Here is a 25,013-nt window from a genome sequence, read left to right on the forward strand (position 1 = left end):
ACACTTCCCAGCATAGTGTTGGTCCTGCATGTTATTGGGGTGTATTTTATCTCAAATTGTGAAGCAAATTATTCACTTTCTTCTCCTCTTGTAGGCTCCTTATTGGTAGGAATTTTGTGTGGAAACATTGTAGCATAGTTCCCCAATTCATGACAATTGAAACATTTTATTTGGGACAAGTATTTCTTCTTCCCCCTTGGCTAGATTCAACCTCATTTTGGGAATTCTTGCCCTTAGAGTTCAATCCTTTGAAAACTAGAACAAAGTTCTTTTCCTCTTCTATGGATGTTAATCCATCTTTGGTATTTCTATTAATTTCTTCTTGTACCAAATCATACCACAACCATCCCCAATTCGGTAATTTCTACCCTCCATTCATAGTGTCTTTATAGTTGTGCCAGGATTTTGGAAGGCATACAAGAGCTAGGCTCACCAAGTCATCCTATGAAGCTTTCACACCAACCCCTCCAAGGTCATCCTAAACTTGTGTAAATCTCATGAGATACCACTAAATATTGTCATTCTTCTACATCTTGATGTTTCGAAGTTTTTACCTTAGTGCCAGTGTTTCTATGGTCACTGTTATTCTCAAATTGCTCTGTTAGTTCCTTTCACATTGCGAAAAGAGTTTCCTTCCCATGGAGGTTTGAGACAATGTGGTCCTACACTCCTTCCAATATTATTCTCCTCACCTTGGCTACATCTTTCTTCCATTAGGCTAGGTTTTGGCATCAACTGATCCTCATTTTGGAATATCTATATTGACATATTCCAACAATCTGTTGTCATCAAGAACCACCTCAATATAATCTTTCCACGCAATGAAATTTGAGCTTCCTTCCAAGGCATACTCTAATCTCAGCCTGCTGAAGGTCATTCTCTCAACTAAAGAAAAAAATGTTGCACTCGCTCTTCCTACACTTGTGATGTCTACACTCAAGATTCCTGAGAGACAAGTTTGAAATACTAGTTCTAATGTGATTTCAGGGCTCTAATACCATGTATAAATATGGTGATAGAATTACAATTTCTTAAGAAATTTAATCTAGATCAAGAGACACAATTCTACTCTACTGTTTTGTGGAAATTAATTCACAATTTAGAACAACATTGGAAAATATGCAATAAGGAAAACCACAAATAAACAATAATTTCTAGGGGAATTCAGTTGGGAGAAGCCCCTCAAGCCTCTTTGCATTAATCAAATGAATAGAGAATCTATTATGATTTCTAGCCCCAACTCTGAGCTCAACTTGCAAAAGAATAATTGTTCTCTGTATTGGTTGAGAACTTACGGAAAACACTTAGCCACTTTATTCCACAACCAAAATCATATTTCCTTTCGCATATCCTGAGGAAATTAGCTCTTATTCTTTAGGAATTTGCTCCAAAATGATTGCACAATTTTCATGGATTGATAATTAATTGCATGCAACACCTATACATCGAATACTAGTCTAAAAATGATGTTACTTTGCCTTGGAATCTCCACCACAACTAGGGAACTCTAATTCTCTGCATGCACTAGCCATTTTTGGTTGATTGGTTAGTTAATTGGATGATCATTGAGTTAGACTGTTGTCTCACGATACAACTGATCTCCAACTAATTCTAACAATAGTTAAAACTAATTTAACTAAATACAATTGGAAATAACTGAAATAGATTACTAAAATTTAGAAATCACACATACTCAATTGAACTCCAACCCCTCTAACTTGAATTTATTGATCTAGCTAAGTGACAAGAGCCATTTCACCTCAGTTAATTGCCTCAAAGTTGTCTGCTGATGTGGAAATTTTGATTTTTTTCAACTTTACCAAGGCTAAGTCAAATTGAATCTTTCTTCCTACACTTCTCAACACCCTACAATAGAGGAAAAAAGAATATCAAATTATCATATTAGAACCATGAAATACCCATGCTTTAAAGATAGAAAATGATTGAGTTATTCCCTTGCATAAGAAAAAGTGGTAAATATTATGAATGTATAAATTAAAAAATGGATGGACTAGAAGGTTTTATAATTTAACTAAATAAAAAATCATTCCACTAGAACCTTCGAAAAGGAGAATTTATAAAATATCTTCAAAATTATGCCCCACAGCGAGAGCAAGCTATAATACGTATCTACTCAAAATTTTACAAAAAATTTCATATACAAGAATGGAGGTCTCAACTAACTGGGTTTGAAGAATACAGATAATCCAAAATCAATGGCCTTAAAAGCATAATTATACTTCTTGTTCGTAAACAATAAATTTTATGGCTTAAGATCCCTATGGAGTTACACCAAAGGAATATAATTACCACCATGTGATAAGAATAACATAAACATAAAATTATCTCACCCTTTTTTACTATGCACAGTGTGGTGACGGGAGACACATGTAATACATACATCTAAAATATAATAGCTCGAGGGGTGAGGCGACATGCATGGCTTGCTAGTTATCACAATTAAAAAGTATTTAAAGGAATCATTTCATATTGTTTAATTTAATTAGATACGAATTAAAATGTAAAGTATGACCCATATTATGATTGCGTATCTCTAAGTTGCGAGGGTCAACATGCATATATGCCATAATTCAACACAATTAGCTAAATATCAAAGGATGGTCACTGGTTCGATTGCAAATACAATGGTGATAGATCAACCTTGGGGAATTATCCATGAATTTTTTTGAATCGAGAGCCATTCTTTCCATATGGAATCAAGTGGGATCAAGATAGGCCACCTTTATTTCACAGAGAATACATGAGGAGCAGCATGGGAGTCTACTTTAAATGTAGATAATGTTGTCCCTTAGAGCTAAAAAATCTTGTAGACAAATGTTCTTCGCTTTCTTCCATGGTACACTAAATCACTTTATTTTTTTTACATCTATAGTGTAAATTGTTTTGTGATATACCTAATTCGTGCTTTTAGTATTAATTTACATTGTATTTAGTTAAATTTTAAAATTCATATTTTGATAGATCAATTTGTGTTGAGATTGCTACCTACAAGAGAGTACACCTCACAAATTTGGGCAAATTTCCAATCCAACATAGATATATTATCGAATGCTTGTCTTATAACTATAGAGAGAGGCAAATAGTAGTAGCTTGTAAGAGGAGCATCACACAACTAGAGCACCTGGATCTTTATCTAAGTCTCATTGAAGCTCTAGATTTGGATTGTGAAGGTAAGTCTTAGATGTACTTCAGTAAGGGACATGTGCATTGTATACGACAAGATTTTATTTTGTATCACCTTACCCTTCTAGAAACTACATTAATCAGGAAGGAAAGTGCCTTTTATCTTCTTATGTTCTATCTGCTAGCTTCGTTGGGGATAAACTACCTTGGTGAAACCCATAGGCTCCCATTCATCCAACTACTATGATTGATAGCCCAATATCCCTCTCTTAAGGTGGAGGCAGAGAGAACGTTAGTAGTCTATAGCCTTTAGTTGGTGAAAGATAAGAAGTCAGGCCGACATAGAAAGGGAGAAAAAGGTTCATTCCCACCTAAATTTTCTCCTTTATAAAGTATACAACTCATCAATGTCAATCCTAAAGGGATTTGGTGAGACACCATACCCATTCGTGACTTACCACAATGGGACTCGTTAAGAAGTCTTCAAGGTCACATATACTGCCTTGAGATCGAGTGAAAACCATTTTGGAAGTTCTACCCATAGACCTAACAAATGTTATAAAGGAAGGTGTCGCATTCCATATAACTAACTAGTGTTATCAAGTATCAAGGAAGACGTGGCATTCACTAAAGGTATCACTTCATTGCGTTGCTTGTTGTCCTTGAATTAGTGAATTATTCCACATAAGAAACTTATCTCATTTACACAGTAGTAGAGCCAGTTGGTTCATTTAACCCAGTGCCAACATAACTACAATCTCGACGAAGGTCATGGATTTGGGGCTTAGGCCCCTATTCGCCAAGGCATTTTTTTCAATTCATCATACCTGATTCTTAGAGGTATGAAGAGTCGGGGTTTTGGGGCTTAGGCCCCTATTTTCCGAAGCATTTTCTTTTAATTCACCCTACCTAATTCTCGGAGGTAGTGCATGGATGGATGCTCACATGTTTCTTTTATGGTTCTATTATTTTCTCATAAGAGAACAATAACCAAAACATAAAGAGAAAAACAACATTTCTTATCTGATTCTTCTCAACTAGTTTAGAAACAGAAAACAAAAGTAGTATAGAGAACAAATGGAATACAAAATAACTACCATTGGGTATACATGTCGAGCGCCTCAACTTTGTCACTCGTTGCATCAACAACCACCCATAAAGAAGTTATCTTTTTCCACTTTAGTTACTTGTCCAACATGTTCTCCAAGAATTAATTGGAGCAGAGAAATTTTGTTATTGCATAGAGCAAATTGGAAGGAAATTTGTTGTTGCATAGAGCAAAGAGAAGAAGCAAAGGTTGTGATATCATCATAAAGAGAACATGTGGCCAATCCGGGCAATTGAGTAGGCATGTGTAATGATACAACATTCTATATGGATGTGTAATCTGGCAACATTCTATATGGGTATTTACTCTTTACCGCAAGTAGTTAATGTTAACCAGGTAATGTAAGAGTAATGCTTGGATTGCTTGACTATGAAAAACTTATTAGACAATATGTTTTTTAACCGAAGAGTTTAATATAATATGTGCCTCTCCATCCTGGGAAGAGGCCAAATAAGAAGTCGAAATTATTCATTAAGTACTAGGAAAAAATGTCAAGTTAACAAAACGCACTTGTATTAAAACTTTAGATTTGATATCATTTGATGTCTTGATTTATGTACAAGGACTAATATAGAGGAGCATATTAATTATTGTAGCCCTTACTACCTCATGGCAAGGACTAACAAGGGAAACAAAATCTTACTTTTGGTGCCTAGGGTTATAACAAGTACACGCAAAAACCAAATATTAAAATGAAGTCTTCAGAGCATGTTTACTGTCTTCAGATGGTATAATTTTTTTTTATCAATGGAGCAACTAAATTTTAGAATGGAGATGATGGATGAGTATTATATACCTTTCTAGGCCCTGCAATATTTAAGTGAGTAGGCTAAGATTTCACACAGAGGAAAGTGCTATTGACACATACGAAGCAGCAAATGTATTGAGTTTTTTCTAGAAGTTTTTACTTTGTTGAACAAATCCAGCTTCAAAATAATAATAAACAAAGTTCATAAATTTCTTTTCTTCCCTACAATGCTCGGTAAATCCAGCCTTAGAGATCAATACTAATGAACAAAATTCAAGCCTTACTGCATAAAGAATGGCGAGCAAGAATTTTAAAAAAAGAAGTAAAAGATGTGACTAATAGGTGTGTTGAGTATCTTTTAGAATATAGAATATTGACTTATAGATAACATGAGAGTGACAATGTAATAGAAAGTGGAAAGATGAGGACATTATCGTTCACAACTCCGTCCATTAACATTACCACACATGACGTTCTTATTGTGTGAAGATTTTAATTAGGATTTATACTCTAAATAATTATTTGAAAAAGCCACAAAGATAAAATGGCTTCCCTCAGTAGAACGGCACAATTTCAAATGTTGTAATTTTTTTATTTTATTTTTTATTTTCTGGGTTTAAAATAAGTTTTGAATATATCAATCGATTTAGCTTGTTGGAAAAATTATATATATATATTTTTAAATTAGATATTGTATATATATTTTAAAATTAAATATTATAAATTACATTAATTTAAGTTTAAGTAATAATGCATAAAAATATGTAATATATGTAAATATAAAAAAACATTTTTTCCTTAAATAAATTTTAGTGAATTAAAGCTAAATTAATTTAATCAATTTTATTATCAAATTATTTTATATATTAAAATATATCACATTTAAATTACTTTTTATTATTGGGTTTGGAGTATGTCTTAAAACTTTTTCTATTTGGCCAAGAACTCGTCTTCTTTGGATGTAGGGAAACAGGTTAAAGGTCCAAGACCTAGAGGTATGTAGGAGTGAAAGCATGCCCCCTTACCAACGACTGGCTGGTTATTCTAGGTGGGTTGGTTTTCTTTGAATAACTATGATGAATCAACATGCATCCGCGGATAACAACTCTTCAGATGGTTGATTGTCTTCTTTTTTTTGCTAGTGCAAGAGACGATCCTTTCATTAATTCAAAACTGATTTACATATTTTACACACCCCCATGAACAGAGTGGGCACCAAACCATGGTGAAGTCAACCAAGGTACGAAAAAAACAACCAAAACCAAAGGATTACAATCTCGGGAAAAGAGCCACCTAAAGTGCACAGTTAAAAGTTAACCGAACCGGTGCTCGTAATAGAATACTATAAAGCAAAACTTTATAAAAACCCGACGGTCCGACCTAAACACCCTGGCCCCACAAACAAGCCCGATGAAAAGCGACCGTCAATCTTAATCGATAGATCCAACGGTGGTTATGAATATCATTACACCCTAAATGCCACCATTTAACGTGTGATGATGGTGGGTTTTTCAAACTGTCCTACTGCCACATGTCCATCAATGATTGTGATCGCCGCGAAAAAGAAGATACCACCTCCCACACGCAGGGCTTGCGAAAACCACCCAGGAAACTGGAAATTGGAAAGTCGGGGCCATCAAGAGTGCCCTGTTCCCATCCACACGACAAACCAGATTACCGGAGATAATGTGCGACGAGGCCTTGACAGGTCTGTCTGAAACCCTAAGAGGAGAGCCACCCACTTTGCAGTCACAGAGGCTTTGAGTGAGCTTGCTTTTGCGACCAATAGACCGCCAAAGCTTACTATACCCTGTAAAACTTAAAGAGTCCACTCCTCTACTCATGCCACTTCTGGGTTGTTAGTATTACCTTCCAGGTTCCCGTTTCTGAACAACAACCTATCTTATTCAGCTTGATCATGGCATTTTGCCTTAAGATCCAGTCCAGTTAGCTCATGCCAATTTTTTGCAAACTTTTTCTCTGCGCAATTCACTCCTTGATTGGCCAAGAGGTCCGCTAGCTTGTGGCCCTCCTTCGAACATGTTTGAAAGTGATGGTATGGAGGCCTTGAAGGTGGTTGTGGATCCTTTGAAAGATCATATTGAGCCTCCAGTTCATAGATACCTTTTCCGGAGCAGTACCCCAACTGATCTTCTTGACTGAGTTAATGATTAACTCATAATCCACTTCCACAATCACATTGTGTCGATTATCTAGAAGCAAATATTCTAAACAGTGTTCCATAGCCATAATTTCTACCATATTGTTGGTGGCTTTTCGAAGATGGCCATGGAATATAAACAAGATATTCCCTTTTCATCCCTTAAAACTCCACCATGACCTGCAGTACCTGGGTTGCCCTTTCAGGCTTCGTCAATGTTGAACTTTAAAAATTCTTTGGGAGGAGGTTGCCAATATTCAAGCTCTGAGTCTTTGAAAGGATTCTTCCCTCCCAGGGTTTGAGGAATCAACCTTTGTAGTCCAAGTTGGCAGAGACTCCTCCACTCAGAAGCCGAGGGAGGATTCAAAGGAGGATTTCAGACAATGGAGCTTACAGTCTCTTGTAGTTGTTTTAGGATCTGATTATGGAGGTACATGGGTGGATTTTTCCCCCTTGAATATCCTTTTATTTCTTTCCTTCCATGTGTTCCAGATTATGAAGCCTGGAGTTAGAGCCCAGGCAATGCTAAGAACTTCGTTATTCTTGAAATTGCTTCTCTAATTGTTCAGGGTGTTGGTAATTCTTCCAAGGTCTCTGTTCGACTCTTGAAATATAGAGGCGAAAGAATCCCACAGCTTGGAGGGAAAGGAGCAGTTTTTGAGAATATGCTCCATTGTTTCCTCATGCATTTCACAGAGCTGGCACCTGGAGGGCCCCAGAATACCTCTTTTCCTAATGTTGTCCCAAGTCAAAATTTTCCTGTGTTGCACCAGCCATGTGAAGAGTTTAATTTTCATCCAACCTTGTTGTCTCCATAGTCTTTGCCAAGCTTTATCTGGAGCCTGGGAAGCCAAACCAAGGACAATTGTTTTTGCCTCCTTAAGATTATAGGTGCCCTCATTGTTATTGCCCCATCTTAGCTGGTCATTCCCTTCAGAGACAAAGATTTTCCTTCTATCTAACTCTTGCACTATTACATCAGCTTTGGCTTTTAAGAGGTTGTGATTTCTAAGATAAAAATTCCTCCATTGTCTCCACTTTCCTGCATTGTTGGTTCGATCCCAAAAATCCTTAACTTTGATTAATACCTTAGCATCTGTCTCTGCCTTCAGTTCCTTTAATTCTTCTTTTAATAGAATGGGTTCCTGTTGCCATCTGTCCTCCCAAAACAAAGCTAATTTTCCCTCTCTAATTTCCCAGAAGCCATTCTGTTGAACTAGACATCTATTGTCCGAGTCCTTGTTCCATATGTGTGATCCGTTGATATTACCATCCATTCTTATATGATCCTCACTAGGCCATGAACTGGCATATTTTCTTTCCAAATTGTAGCCCATTGAGCCTTTGGTTCTTTTATCTAGCGCCACCGTAATTTAGCCCCTAGAGCTTTGCTTAGAATTTCAGGATCATCTAATCCTAGTCCTCCATAATTTCTGGGTTTACATATTTTTTCCCAAGCTACCAAGGCCCATTTTCTCTTTAATTCCCCCTTTCCCCAGAGAAAGTTTCTTTGAATGTTTCTGATAAGCTGCAGAACTCCTTTGGGAGCTTGGAGAACAAAAAGCATAAAAACTGGGACTTCTTGTAGAACAACCTTTGTGAGTACTAATCTGCCTGCTAGGTTTAAGGATCTAATAGTCCATTTTGCAATTTTGTCTTGCAGTTTGTTGATAATTGGCTCCCAGATGCTTTTGTGTAGCATCTTAGAAGTAAGACATATCCCCAAATATTTTGAGGGAAGAGAATCTCTTTGAAAGCTCAAAATTTTGGCAAGGTTCTTTTGAATGGCAATATTAGTATTAAAGAAAAATATCTTGAATTTGATGAGATTAACTTCCATACCTGAAGCCTTGCCAAATTCATTTAGAATCTGTTTGAATGAATGAGCTTCTTTGACTGTAGGGATTCCTTGCAGCATCGTGTCATCCACAAAATGTTGATGCGTCCACACGTAGCCCCTGTCAGAAAGTTGGAGACCTTTGATCTTGCCAAATTCTTTGGCATGATTGATAGATCAACCGAGTCCTTCCATCATAAGGATGAAGAGAAATGGAGAGAGTGGGTCCCCCTATCTAAGGCCTCTAGAGGGAAGAAATCTTTTAGAGGGGGAGCCATTGACCAGAATAGAGAAACTTGAGGAAGTAACCAGGGCCAAGATCCATCTTACCTAGTTGTGATCAAACACAAATTCAATAAGTATTTTCCTGATATAGTTCCAGCTTAGTTTATCATAGGCTTTAGAAATGTCCAATTGCATGATCATACCAGCCTTTCGGTTGATAGTTAGAGAATGAACCACCTCGTGAGCTTGAATAATATTGTTGATAATTTGCCTGCCTTCCACATAACTAGCTTGTTCCATGGAAACTAGAGATGGAAGGAGAGGTTTTAGTCTGTTCGCCACCACTTTTGAAATTATCTTGTAGACCACATTACATAAAGCTATTGGTCTAGACTTGTCCGGAGTTTGAGCAGTCTCCTACTTGAGGATAAGAGCAATGAAAGAAGTGTTCAGAGCTTTTAGAATAGTTTTATTCATCCTGGAATCTTCTACTGTATTTAAAATATCTTTTTTAACAATGCTCCAGAAAGCTGTCAGGCCAGGGTAACTCCACATTGAACGAGAGAAAACACTGATTGATTTTATTCATTAGCTAACACATTATTTATACATATACAAAATGGGTAAGTTCATCTTCTAGATGACTGTCCAGCTTCACCTCATCCGTTTCGGATTAGGTGTCAACATTCCCCCCCTTAATCTGAAGGGATGTTGGTGAGTCCAAGCATCATTCAGAATCTTTCAAGCTTTTCTCTTCCAAGCGCTTTGGTGAAGATGTCTGCAATTTGCTCGTTTGTGGAACAATGACGGAGATGGATTGTTTTGGCCTCAACATGATGTCGGATCAGATGATATTTAGTATTGATGTGCTTAGTACGATCATGGAACTTTGGGTTCTTGGCCAACTTTATTGCAGATGTGTTATCAATCATGAGTGGAGTTGATTGTATTTGTTTTACCTGCAAATCTTCAAGAATTTTCCTGAGCCACACAATTTCTTTCGTTGCTTCAGATGCTGCCACATATTCTGCTTCTGTTCTGGAATCTGCTGGTACTGATTGTTTGCGTGATCTCCAGGAGACAGCTCGTGATCCAAGACTCATAGCATATCCTGAAGTAGATACCCCAGTTTCTTTGTCTCCATCGAAGTCTGAATCAGAGTATCCAATCAAGTTGAAGTCGTCCACCTGTGTATACTTGATTCCAAGGTCTTGAGTTCCCTTCAAGTACCTTAGAACTCTTTTTGCAGCAGACCAATGTCCCTCACAAGGCTTTTGCATACACCTGGAGAGGATTCCAACAGCAAATGAAATGTTTGGTCTGGTAGTAGTGAGGTAGATGAGACTTCCTACAAGCTGTCTATACTTTGTTGCATCCTCAAATTCTTTTCCTTCAATAGATGTGAGCTTCAAGTTTTGTTCCATTGGAGTGAAAATGGGATTGCACTCTGTCATGCCAAATCTGTTTAACAAATCTCCAATGTATTTCTTTTGAGAAAGAAATATGGACTTTGGATGTTGGGTTACTTCAATGCCAAGATAGTAATGAACATAGCCCAAATCAGTCATTTCAAAAATTTTTCCTAATTCTTTCTTTATGGATGCAATATAGCTTTCATTGTTCCCTGTCATTAAAAGATCATCTACATATACCACAAGATATACAACTGTTTTGCCAACTTTCTTGACAAATAAAGTTGCATCATCAAGATCAAAATGTTTGAAGTTGAGTTTCAGAAGATGCTCAGTTAGTTTTTCATACCAGGCTCGTGGTGCTTGTTTGAGGCCATACAAGGACTTCACAAGTTTGCATACTTTGTGTTCATGTCCTTTCACAGCAAATCCTTCAGGCTGGGACATAAAAACATTCTCTTTTAGGTCTCCATTCAAGAATACAGTTTTTACATCCATTTGATGGACTTTCCAACCGTTCTGAGCAGCTAGTCCAAAGAGTGTCCGGATGGTGGCCCATTTTGCTGTGGGAGCAAAAGTTTCCTCATAATCGACCTCTTCCTTCTGTGCAAAACCTTTTGCCACAAGCCTAGCTTTGTGCTTGTCAAGTGAGCCATCAGCTTTGTACTTGTTCTTGTAGACCCACTTGCAGCCAATTGGTTTGGTTCCAAATGGAGGATCAACCAGCTTCCAAGTGCCATTCTTTATGAGGGCATCATACTCCTTCTGCATCGCTTCTTTCCATTCATTATGAGAAGCAGCTTCTTTGAAGGAAGTTGGTTCAAAATCTGTAGACAAGTTCAATTCACAATCATAAGTAACATCCATATCAACAGGTGAATTAGAGTTATCTACATCACCTCCATCTTGTCAGTTTGTATTTATGGTTCCTGTTTTTCCAATTTCATCAGGATGAACACTTTCAAGTGTCTTTGTCAGCCACTTTGGGGGACCTTTCTGAGATGGTCCAGGCTGTTATGTTGATTGAGTTGTGTCTGAATCAAGATTGAGTCTCCCAATTCTATCAATTACATCACTTAAAGCATCATCCGTTGTTGGAGTGTCATGCAGGGGAGATTGTTCTTCAGAAGAAGATTTCACATGTTGATCTAGTATAGGAATCCCCCCTTCAAGATGTGGAATCTGATTATCAAACTCTTGGAATGATTTAGGTTTTGTGAATCTATCCAAGCGATCAAGTTGCCGCTCAACAACACTGTCAGATTTGGATGATTCAAGAAAAATGACATCTCTAGATAAAAAAAACTTTTTATTTACTTCATCATAGAGGCGGTATGCTTTAGATGTGTTTGAATACCCCAGGAAGATACACTTACGACTTCTAGCACCAAGTTTGTTTCTATGTACCTTTGGTATTAAAGCATAACAGGTGGAACCAAATATCCTAAGATGTTTTACCGAAGGAACATGTCCATACCACAATTCATAAGGAGTCTTGTTTCTTATAGCACTAGATGGACATCTATTCTTTATATATGCAGCACATAGAACAGCATCAGCCCAAAACATTGTCTTTACATTTTTGAAGAAAAGCATGGATCGTACCATATTCAAAATTGTTCTGTTCATTCTTTCAGCTACACCATTCTGTTGAGGATTATAAGGCACAGTTGTTTGATGTTTAATCCCATGTTGACGAAGATAGTGTTCAAATTCATTTGATGTATATTCTTTTCCATTATCAGTGCGAATAGACCCAATATGAGATTGTGCATCATTTTCAATCCACTTATGAAAATTCTTGAATGTCTGAAAAGCATCAGATTTGTTCTTCAATAAATAAACCCAACACATTCTGGTGTAATCATCAATAAATGTCATGATATACTTATTTCCATTTGCAGAAGGAACAAGCATTGGACCACATAAATCTGAATGAATAAGTTCAAGCTTCCTATGTGCTCTTGAATGTGAATCATGAAAAGACTGTTTGCTATGCTTTCCTAGAATGCAAGCATCACATTGTTTATGTTTTCTAGGAATTGTAGGCAAACCAGCAACACCATTTTTCTTCAACAAGCGGAGACTATCATAGTTTAAATGTCCAAATCTAGCATGCCATAATAAACTTGATGGAAGTGTACCTTCATCATGATGAGAAATATATGAAAAATGTTGTGCATGAGCAGAGGTTCCTTGCAGTTTAAGAAGTCTTTCTTCTTCTATACCCCTCATGACAAGTGAATGGTCAGATGCCTTTCTTACCTCAAGCTTTCCATCAAACATATGAATGGAGTGACCTTGCTGGCGGATGTGGACCAGGGACATCAAGTTTCTCTTGAGCTGTGGGAGATATAGAACATGATCCAAAAGAAAGTCTGGAAGACCAGGCAGTTTAAGCCTGACTGTGCCAAGCCCTGATGGCTTGATTTTTGACTGATCTGCAAAGTATACTGCTCCATCAACATTATCAGTGAAATCTTCAAAAAAATCTTTCCTATGAGTCATATGACAGGTTGCTCCTGAATCAAGCAACCAGTCATTTTTCGACGAAGTAAGTGAAGCATTAAACAGATCTTCATTTACTCCAATGTTACATTGTGCCTCAATATAGTGAGCGGATTCAGGTTCTTTACCTTTGTCTGTGTCATCAGTTTTACCTTTCTGCTGATTTCTTCTCTGCTCAATCTTTTCCCATGGTAGCTTGCATGTAGAAGCATCATGAGATCCATTTTGTTTGCAGTGAATGCAATGTAAGTCTGCCTTTTCTTCTTGAGGGTGTCTGCCCCCCCTGCCTCTGAAGTATCTTCTTCTTTCTCTTGAAGGCATACTGTAACAAAAAACTTCTGCTGATAGAAAAAAATACTTCTGCTGAAAAAAAAATCCTTATGCCACAGCCTTATGCACTTTATTTTCTAACATTTGCATCAGCATTTCTTATATCAGCATTTCTTATATCAGTAATATTACTATGTTTTGAGAGAGAAAAAAAAATCTCAAGGATCACTTCAATATGCAATACTACACATGCTTTGATATACAACACTCTGACTGATATAAACACTCTGACCTTTTTGAAAACTGCTTTGAAAACTGCTTTCCATACAATATTATCAAAACGCAGTCACACCATATTATCAAAACGCAGTCACCATATTATCAAAACGCAGTCATCATATTATCAAAACGCAGTCACCATATTATCAAAACGCAGTCACCATATTTACAAAACGCAGTCACCATATTATCAAAACGCACTGCAAGTGTGAAACTACATAAATCCATATAGCATGCGCTGCCTCCAGCGAAGCACCACTTCTGAGATGGAATTGGGTGAACTGGATAGTGTGGACGTTGCTCGAGCTCCGCCGACTTAACCGCAATCGGAATGTAAACTAGAAAGATACCAGCCAATGTTCTGAAGGAGGACTGCGAGGGAACTACCTCAAGAGAAGAAACAACGACATTTTCAAATACTCAAGAAAACAATGGCATTTTCAAACAGTAAATGAAAGGCCTATAGAAAGCTTCGGTGCCTCAGTTGAAATAGAAGCTGCTTTAGAGTTGAGCTCTCTGAGTCTTCTGCTCCCATTGAAACAATAGAAAAATCTATTCAAGGTCACATATTTCTGGAGAAAGCTATATGACAAATCGCTTCAGTGGTGAGAGGAGACACTTTTACAGTTTTGGCTTATAACAGTGGGTGAAAACCACCATTAAAATTATTCGGCGATGGTTCAGAACCCAACCATCGTTAAACCTTTGATGGTCTCATGGAAATCATAGTTATAAAAACAGAGAAATTTCTAAAAAAATGTCAGGCTTATTGAATAGAACTTTGCTAGATCTGAAAACGCAAATTTCAACCCAAACTACGCTTTCATTTTCTTCTCTGCGGCATGCAAAACTGGAAATGCAAACACCTTTGATACCATTGTCAGTTATAAGATAAAACTGGTTCAAAGCGAGATTTACACAGCAATTAAGGAGTGAATTCATAGGTCATCCATGACTCTTGAATTTCAGAGCCTGTACCGCTCACAATTACCTTCAACCTTTTTTTTTGACCAGCAGCTCTTCCACCGAGACAAGCTGCTTTGCGCTTAACAGCCTCACTCTTTTTCTTTCCAACGCCTTTTCCACCTGATTTCCGAGGACTTTCCTTCGATTTGTCCACGCTCAAAGATTGGATCACTTGTTCAATGACTGGGCTTTTGGGGCGCCAACATGGTCAACATAGATTCTTTGAGAAAACTAAGAGAAGAATACGTTGCCCAGGTCCGGGAGTGCGCTGTCCGATCTCACGCAACTGGAAACGCAAATTTCAAATGCACTAGGATATTAAAACGATTTTCAGCGGCATAAGTCCAGTGCAAGAGATGAAAGGGCGACAGAATGAGGCATGGGTATTCATGTGCAGAGAGGTGTATTCATGCGCAGAGAGGCAGCAAATAAAAAAACGCATCAACGCTCAGGTGTATTGGACATTCAGTAGGGTAGAGGGCTCAGTGCAGAGAATGAAACGCATAACAGAGGCAGCGCTCAGGTATGAGCAGCTCTCAGGACAGCAGGAGTTACAGCTATTTTGGGACCTGTGCTCTGATACCATGTCAGGCCAGGGTAACTCCACATTGAACGAGAGAAAACACTGATTGATTTTATTCATTAGCTAACACATTATTTATACATATACAAAACGGATCAGTTCATCTTCTAGATGACTGTCCAGCTTCACCTCATCTGTTTCGGATTAGGTTTCAACAAAAGCTTTGAAGAAATCAACATTGAAACCGTCTGGGCCCGGTGCTTTACCATTCTACATCTCTTTGAGCACCTCACTAACTTCCTCCTCAGTTACTGGCTTGTTGAGGTTGAAATTTTCCTCATTGGACACCAGCCTAGGAATGTGGCTTGTGAAGTTTCTGATGGAATTCTCTCTGTTATAACAAGTTTCTTCGGAAATGCCTTGAAAGTGCTTAGCTAGAGCTTTTTCAATTTCAGCATGAGAGTTGTGAAGAACGCCTCTCTCATCCTTGATCACTGAAATTCCGTTATGAACTTTGTTCACCATTGTGGATCTATGGAAGAAGCTAGTATTTATTTCTCCCTCTTTGAGCCATTGAACCCTCGATTTTTGCCTCCAAAATATTTCCTATTGTTTGCACAATTCCTCCCATACTTGATGGTATTTGGTGACTTTCTCATTCCTGATTTAATCAAAGCCTTCTGTGATAAGAGCTTGGTTGAGTTCCTACATTTTTCCTTCTACTACTTTTTTGGCTGTAAAAATGTTGCCATGTTCATTCTTGTTACAATCCTTGAGCTTAAGCTTAATGTGTTTTAGTCTCTTTTGAAGAATGAACATATTGGTGCCTTGGATATTGAAATATTCTACCCACCATTTAGCAATATTACTGTTGAAATCTGGATGAGAGAGCCAGATGTTTTCAAAGTGAAAAGGTCTATTTCTCGGAGTACCATTACTCTGCACCTCTAGATAAATCGGCTAGTGGTCAGATCTTCCAAAGGGTAGGATTCTTGTTGAGATTTCCTTATTATTGAGCATAAGATCCTCAGATATCATGAATCTGTCCAGTTTTGAAGCCACCTGAGACTCTCCTCCTCTTTTGTTGTTCCAAGTAAAAATTCCATTACTAGTTGTAATGTCCACTAACTTCATAATGTCTGTGAAAGAATGAAACCTCAGAGAGTCTTGAATTTGAATTCTAGTTCCACATTTTTTCTCTGAAAGCGATTTAACCATGTTAGAATCCCCTCCCAGTATCCATGGCTTACCTGCATGTCTATCCCTTATTTCCTCCAGAGAATCAAGAAACTTTTGTTTTCCTTCCAATCTTTGGGGTCCATACACATTGGTTATTAGATAAGTTTCCTTATCTCTGACAGGTTGGATAACCACAGAGAGATAATATCGAGATGATTTAACATCTAAAATTTCCATTTTCTTAGGATTCCAAAGGGTGAGAATACCTCCTACTGTATTCTCTGCTTTGACTTCCAGAAACTGATAGTTATTGAGCCACTTGTTGTGAATCTCTTTTAATTTATGAATGGAACATTTAGTTTCTTGAATGAAGATCACATCCGAAGCTATTTGCTTCATTTTGTTACTAATCAGTCTCTGTTTCCTTTTACTACCAAGACCTCTGATATTCCAAGAAGTAAACTTCATTATTAAAGATTAGTGAAGGAGTAGCTGGTTAGATATTTCATCTTACATGAGTCTATCATTAGCTTTCCACATTCCATTAATAGCTCACTCTACTTTTTCCTACCTCTTATTTTTCCTGGGTTTCTGGGTGCTAATATAGGTACGGGTCTTACCATTTTTACCCCCTCATTGCTCTGCTTTTCCTTGCTCCTTTGCCTCTCCAGTCCTTTGTTTTGGGTTTTCCATAGATATAGCCGCTGGACTTTATTGAACTCCTCTGGAGGTAAAGAGTCAATCCCTTCTTTAGTTCCTTGAATCAATAAATCTTCCAAGTCAAGATTCTCTTTCTCAAGAATCTCCTGAAGTTCCTGGTCCTCCATTTCCATCTCACTAGGGGTCATCTCCTGATCCATTTCTATTTCAGCATCGCTCACCATCACTTCTGTCTGCAAAATCTTATCTGCTGTTTGTTCCTTGTCCTCTGCTTTCTTTTCTTCCATTAATTCTTCCCATTTCATCTGGTCTGCTGTGTAATCTTCTTCTTCCAATTCCAAGGCTCGAAACTTGTTTTGGCTGGTATGTTGTCCTTCAGATTTCTGTGCTTTTATTCCCTTCTTGTTTCCCTTTCCTTTGTATGCCATTTTATGAAATCCTTCGGAATCTTTCATAGCATTAGCTTTACTCTTATTCTCTATTCTGGTGAGAGGGAAATCCCTGAACAAGTGTCCATGTTCATGACATTTGCAACATCTGAACGGAATATGTTCTTAGTCTATGGTTTGAACCCATTCTTCATCATGAACTTCCAAGATTATCTCATCTAGAAGAGCTCCAGAGAGATCCATCTCCATACAAATCCGAGCAAAGGAAGTATACTTTCCCCTCCTAGTGGCTTCAGAAGCTCTACAAACCGACCTAGCTTATTTCCTATGGTTGTTAATGATTCTGTTTGCCAATAATCAAGTGGAAGAGAATAGAGCCTTACCCAAACCGGGACTGAAGTAAAGGTCTCATGTTCTCGGACAAAATTCATGATCCAAGGTCACATATAGAGACCTACAGCAACAAAGAAGTATGGCCCACCTTCAAAAACTCTATCCTTGTCTTAGATATTCGCAAAAACCACGGTAAAGAATCCCTTTGAACCTAGGTGTAGGTCAATGTTTCCTTTTCGTTTCCAATGGTATCTTATCCACATTTGTAAGGCTTTTTCAGTGGGCCATAAACCCATGAATTTTCAGATGATTGCATAGGTTTGCATGTATTCCCTATGCTCCTGCAGAGTAGGCTCATTTAACGTGACTCTGGGAATTACTGCAGCTTTGGGCTTACATGGGCCCATGTGTTCTTTGATTTTTGTTCCTTGTTCCTTGTCTTCTTCCTCATTCTATTTAATATTACTATTCTCCTTGGATTCCTATCCATTTTGTTCCTCTTCACTGTTCTTATTCCTTCTCGTTGAAGTTCCTCTGTCATTTTCCATGGGTTTTTTTCCTTTACTGTTCACGGCTTGCTTGAAGGAGGGAGTGGACCTCCCTCCTCTATGCCCCTCCATGGATCGCTACCTTCGCAGCAACTCTGAAACCATATTATTTTTTCCCGCCTTCACTCTCGACATCGTCGCTCTCCCGTCTTGTGTATCTTCAATCAAGATGGTTGATTGTCTTCATTGCTAATTTGACAACTAAATTATAATAGATTTTCCCACTGCAAAAAAAATTACATTTTATTATTAACTCTAGTGAAATTCATTTATTAATTAATTTTATTAATTATAAATAACATAAAACTGATAAAAATCTTGGACCCCACGAGTGCATATACGGTTTAATCATGTCTAGTTTTATATGAAAATATATTATATAGGTTAATTGTTATATTTGAATTATACTTTATTATTAAAATTTTATTTTATCTTAATTTTATTTCAGTTTATTTTTTATTAAATAGAGATATCATAAAAGCTATAAAGCTTTTTACATGGTATAATAAATGCATATAAAATGTATTTATTTGTCTATCTTCTTTTAAATAAGAAATAATAGGAAACATGATTATGGTAAAAAAAAAAATATTGTATAAAAAATAGGATTATGGTAAAAAATTATATTATCATTAAAAAAATATTTTATAAATATAATTTCAATTTAAATGATTAAAAATATATCATATATGAAATGAAATTAAAAACACTCATATAATTTCCACTTTCATCAAACTTCAGATTACAAAGAATCCTTAATAAAAAGTGTTGATGAGAATAGTTAAAGTTTTGCAAGGCCAAAAAGCATTGAAACATTCTTGCAAGTGACACTACTATATATATGAGCGTAGTTTAACTGTATCTTAAGCACTTAAATTATTACTTTTGTTATTTTAAATTAAAAATTAAGATTATTTTAATTATTTTAATTTAAATTTTAAGATAAGAATTAGTGAGTTCTTTGCATGTGGATTTATTAATTGGAAAAAACTAATGATCTTTCTATTCATTCATCAACATGTATCTTTCATTATTATTCATCAATGTCGGTATGCATTTTCCAATAGGGCCACAAGGGTCATTGCATTTTCCAATAGAGCCAAAAGGGTTATTGGTATGGCAAGAAGTGAATATTTGGTTTTATATGCAGTTTAGATAACGATCTGTGTGTACCCATTATTCAATTAGCAGTGGTATCATTGTGATATGCAAGTTTTGTTTCTATATATTTTTATAGTTTATAAGGGCATTTCAACATCCTTCTTGCACTGTGCAAACCCTAGATATTATAGGGGATGACATCAAAGAGGTCGATGACCCAACTCTATTTGTTTTATTTAAGCGTTTCAATCAATCATATATGCTTTAACAAAATATCATTCACCTTATATTCTCATGTAGTTTAATTGCTTTAGGTGTTGCACACCTCCCCTTATCTGCAAAGAAATCAATAGGAAAATTATAGGGATTCAGAAATATCATCAAAAGTTTATCCTCTTTAGCATGATTTATGTACATTATTACCACTTTAACATACCCTTTATTTCCCCTACAATGGTCCCAAACATATACTCATTATGCCCATTTTCTCTTATCCCCTAAATTCTTATATGAAATATAACTATAACTTATACTCGTTATACCTAGGTACTAGAATTTCTTGGATTCGTATCTACAAAATACTTTCAAATTTATTTATTACTATAGTTTGGACAAAAATGTGTTTTTCATCTTCAATATCTTTAGGCATCTATCCTCTATTGGACTCTTCCTTCCCAAACTACAACATTCTGCAAAGTCTCTTAAATTGCATATAAAACACAAAGTTTGTTAAATAAAACAACATGAATTCTTCACTCCTTCCTTTAGGAAATCCTTTCTTGCTTTGGTATCTCACTATTTTTCTGGTTGAATCATATTCAGTAATACTTCCCACAATAAAGAAATTTAAATCGATGTTATATGATTTTCATTACTATCAATTATTCTAAATATATACGCTTCTTGGACAAGCTAAAATGTTTCCACAACCCTCCATCTTTACCTCCTCTCGAGCCATCAATTTTGCATTCTATTTTTTGGAATTCACCTCCAACTTGGATTCATTTATGATGAACAAAGTACCATGTGATATTCCATCAAGTAACTCAACCAAACCTTCATTTGTTATCCCTTGATCAGAAACTTCAATTTCTTAATAAGAATTTGAAGTTCAAATCTACATGGACTATGCATCCACCTTTCATCATTCTTGTTGCCTTGTGAATAGAACAAGTTTCCATTATTTTCGTTTCCTTGTGGTTCCTGCTACTTTGGAGCTTAATCATCACATGAAACATCTTCATTTTCTAATTTCACCTTTTCTTAAACTCTTGTTATGAAGTTGCATTCAAATTATTGTTGGGTTATCTCATTAACATTCTTAGCAACTTTGGATTGTTTTAAGTGCTCATGTCCCATTAAATTTACTTCATAATCCCACTTACTTCCAGTCATTTCAGATTGGTGCATTCCACTCACACCTATCATATTTCTTCTTAAATTGCTACAAAGTATGATTTTTTGTGGGTTTCTTCTTTATTTAAAAATAACTAATAAATCTCTTCACTTTGGCCTTCTTGTATAGTCATTATTTTCTTTCCATTATCAACATCATAACCTTCAAGGCTATAGTTTTTAAGCAACATGCCTAGCACCTTCATTACTCACTTGGTGAGTTCCCCATTTTCATTTTCAATCTATGTAAGACCTTAGTGGCATTTTCTTTTGCTCTTGAAGAAGAAACAATTTCATTTGATAATTCAAAAAAAACTTGAGCCATTAAAATAATTTCTAGAGTTGAATCTCCTTCGATGATGTCACATGGTTTTTTTTAATACATTTTTATCATCAGTTTTTTCTTCAAGAAAACATTTTATTGCCAAATAATCTTCAATGGGGTCTTCAACCTCTTTTATGTCTTCTTTGCAAACACATATTCCAACTCTTCATTCTTTTCATGGGGCATATTCATAGGTTTATTCCACTACAAGTCCTTTTCTAAAACATTTAATTGTTCCTTATTTGTATTCATCAAATATTTCTCAAACCATGAATCTTCTGAAGACATATATTTCTAAAAAATATTCTGCAGGACTTTAACGATTGCAATCATTTCTCTAGTTTCATTTTTTGTGAGGTTCTCTCTATCACCCTTTTTTCAATTTCAATGGAATATTCCTTTTAATTCCGAATTCTGTAAAATTTCTCTACATATTTCTACCATCTTCCAATCATTTCCACAATCATTCTCGATTCTATTGGTTTTCTTGGTTACTCTATCCTTTTTCTTAATGTCAATTTGTTTCTATTTCAGTTAGATTCATATAGGCATCGTCCCTCTAGAAACAACACTACCAATTTTGAATAAGTATTTCTCTCAAACAACCTTCACGACAATGATACACTTCCCACATGAACTCAATCTCCATTAATTAAACAATGTCTTTACATGTAAGAACCTTGTCGTGTTTCTTCTTTTCCCAACGATCTTCTATCTTACCTTTCACCCTAAGAACCTTTTTCTTTTACCTTTTACTGTGAACTTCTAGGCTTTGATACCATTTGATGCAAATTACGTTTTCCTATTAGAGGAAAAAACAACAATAATTCAAATGAATTCACATGGACTGATTGGAACGAGATTTTTATTAAACCTTGGTTAAGCACTTAGGCTTAATTCATATGAACTCGTAATATGACAATGAAAAATATTTAAATTGTAATATCTCTCTCTCTCTCTCTGTATATATATATATATATATATATATATATATATATATATATATATATATATATATATATATATATATATATATATATATATATTCTTATTAACATCCAATGACCATTTCGATGGGCCTGTCTACAGCCTAATTTGAGTAGGGTTTCTTTTTTCTACAAATAAATATGAATTCTTTGAAGATGATATGTGAACGAGACGTCATAGTCCAGTCTTTTCACTAGCTTGAATCCTCTTTGGAAGTCCCTTTTGTTTATGTCAATTTTGTATGGATGCTGGATCTCAAACAAAACTGCTAGGCCTTTGTTCCTCTACCCTAAACATACTGCAACGATCTCTCTCTTCTCTTGGTTGCAAGCCCTATATTGACCCTCTATTTTCATAATTTCCTACGCACAATACAACCAACTAAAAAGCAATGGAAAATAATAAGTGATTTAAAAGTGAGTCAAAAACTATTATGCTATGTCTCAAACATTAAATAGCCTATTGTCCAAAATGTCACAAAGATCTCTAAGGTTTAACTCTTGTGCTCAACGAAAAAAACCAACTAATATTCTCTCTGAGCCATATTCTTTGCAATCACATGAAGATGGTATGTTGGATTCAAAGCCTGGTTCTATTGCTAAGGTGTCAAAGAATATTCAATTCAATGGAGAAACCTACTATTTGCAACCAACGTCCAATAATGTCCAATGTCTCATTCAATCTTCATTGAGTACACAACGTGTTTATCTTTTCGTAATAATGTTTGAGATCTTATTGGATCCATGAACATGTTTGAAACCTTATTGGATCCATTAGCATTCAAAAACATATTCTAGATGGAGTGGCCAGAGATCTTGAACATACCCAAATTCATCTAGAATATTCATGAAAGCTTGGTTTTCCAATTTATAGGTGTTCAATAAAATTGTGTGAAACTGAGGGGCATCTTCTACAATAAACTAAGGGGCATCTTCTACAATAAATCTGACTCATTTTCATAAAATGGCGATGTTTACCAAAAAACTGATATGAAAATTCGATTCATCAAATAACTTCTAACATTATAGATAAGAACATCTTTCAAAATGTGGTTGCCAAACTTCAACATGTTTGTTTGTTTGGAAAATGAATGTTAGTGGTTGCCGAACTTCAACATGTTTATTTGTTTGGAAAATGCTAGTTGGTGGAGGGGAGACCATAAATTCTCCATAGGTCTAAATCCTCAAAATGGTGAACAATAATTCCATGTAGTGGTCAAATCAAGAAACAAAATCGACGAAGTAAAATAGTAAAGAAACATAATCAATGAGAAAATAACTCATGAATTGGATTTGTCCCCCAATGCTCGTGTACAACCTTACGGGTGTGATAAACGTCCAACAGATAAAAAAATATATTTAGAAAAAATTGAATTAATCGGTAGGGAGACAACATCAACCATAGTGAAGAAACATCCCTGGTGGCCATTTTCCCTTTTTCATGGTCTTCTCCTTAAAAAAAAAATATGTAATAAGACTCCACTTATTTTTATATGCTGGTTCTCTCGTTTCGAAGAAACCCCTTTTCTTCATTTCACGTGGAGGTCCCGCAATCCTTTATAAAAATTGTCTTATAACTAGAATTTATTTGACCAATACGTCGATTCCATGCTTATTAAACAAAGAAACTCCGGGGTTGGACTCATTTATCCTTCACAATTCTACATATGACTATTCAGCCCTGACAAGATGACCAACTCACATACTGAAGCTTGCGAGTCATATTTCAAAGGTTATTCGATTTCAGATCCTTGCTTGACACTCAATTCTTTGCCCTAACTACATAGATTCATGGCAAAACTCCATGACTTTCTTTTGTTTTGTTTAATCAAGGTATTCCAATGGAAAAAATTACCCCCATTCCACATTCAATTAGATTATATAAAATCTATGAGACCGATTAATTACCAATATGCAACGAGCATTGGCGATTAACAATTCAACGAATCTAACCGGTGCTTTAATCCAATACACATAATTCAATAAATTCAACAACAAAAGTACAACGATTCACTATTCAAGAAAAGTTATATATAGGCACGTCATTCAAGAAAAGAAATCAGAACATCACACCATAGGAAGGAACATTACCGAGGAAACTGACAAAGAAAAAAACATTCTATTCTTCTTCTCCTCACTCTCGCACCGAAGGTCTTTTGAATACACACGCACCCACACAAGCACAAGAATAACCTTCAAAATGGAAAAAGGACAGTAGCTAATAACAACCTCGCTAAAAGCAACAATTGGGATTCTCTAGAAACTTTCTATTAACAACGAAAACAAATGTACCGGGAAAGGGGACAGGAAAATAAACATAAAACATCATTTTTTACGTGGTTGTCCCAACACCTAAGCGAGATAAACAGCAAGATATTTACACGAGAATATTTTTTTGTATCAGAAAAAAAAATGTAGATAAACTCCCTCGGAACAATGACTTCATGGAATCATATCCATGAGGTCTGCAACAATGCTTTCATGTTTTAGGATCTCTCCTTGGCCAATACAATCTACATCTTTAGCCAGAATATCATTTTATCTGACTATATACTTATAACACTTTTTGTTCCTATTTCTTTAAACAAATTTTCGATCAAGAATCCTCTCCATCTATGACTTCTAGGTTGTAGGTAGCTTAGCTTCCCAATCAATCTTCTTTTGTCCATCCTATTTCCCTTCTCCAGGCTGGTGATAAAGATACATATTTGCAACATTAAATATAGGAGAAATTCCTATAACAGGGGTTAACCCAATATCATAGGCATTTGCTAAGAACTTCCTCAAGATTTTATAGGGACTAATTTTATTTTTTAATTTCGATTTATTATATTCACGCTTTGGGAACCTTTCCTTCCTCAAAGGTGCTAAAACAAGATCCCCGACTGCAAAATTTACTTCCCTTCTCTTATGATA

The sequence above is a fragment of the Pinus tabuliformis genome, chromosome 2_2, assembly GCF_031772625.1.
Source record: "Pinus tabuliformis cultivar Carrire ecotype Pingquan chromosome 2_2, CPIR1, whole genome shotgun sequence".
In the NCBI taxonomy this organism is placed as follows: domain Eukaryota; kingdom Viridiplantae; phylum Streptophyta; class Pinopsida; order Pinales; family Pinaceae; genus Pinus; species Pinus tabuliformis.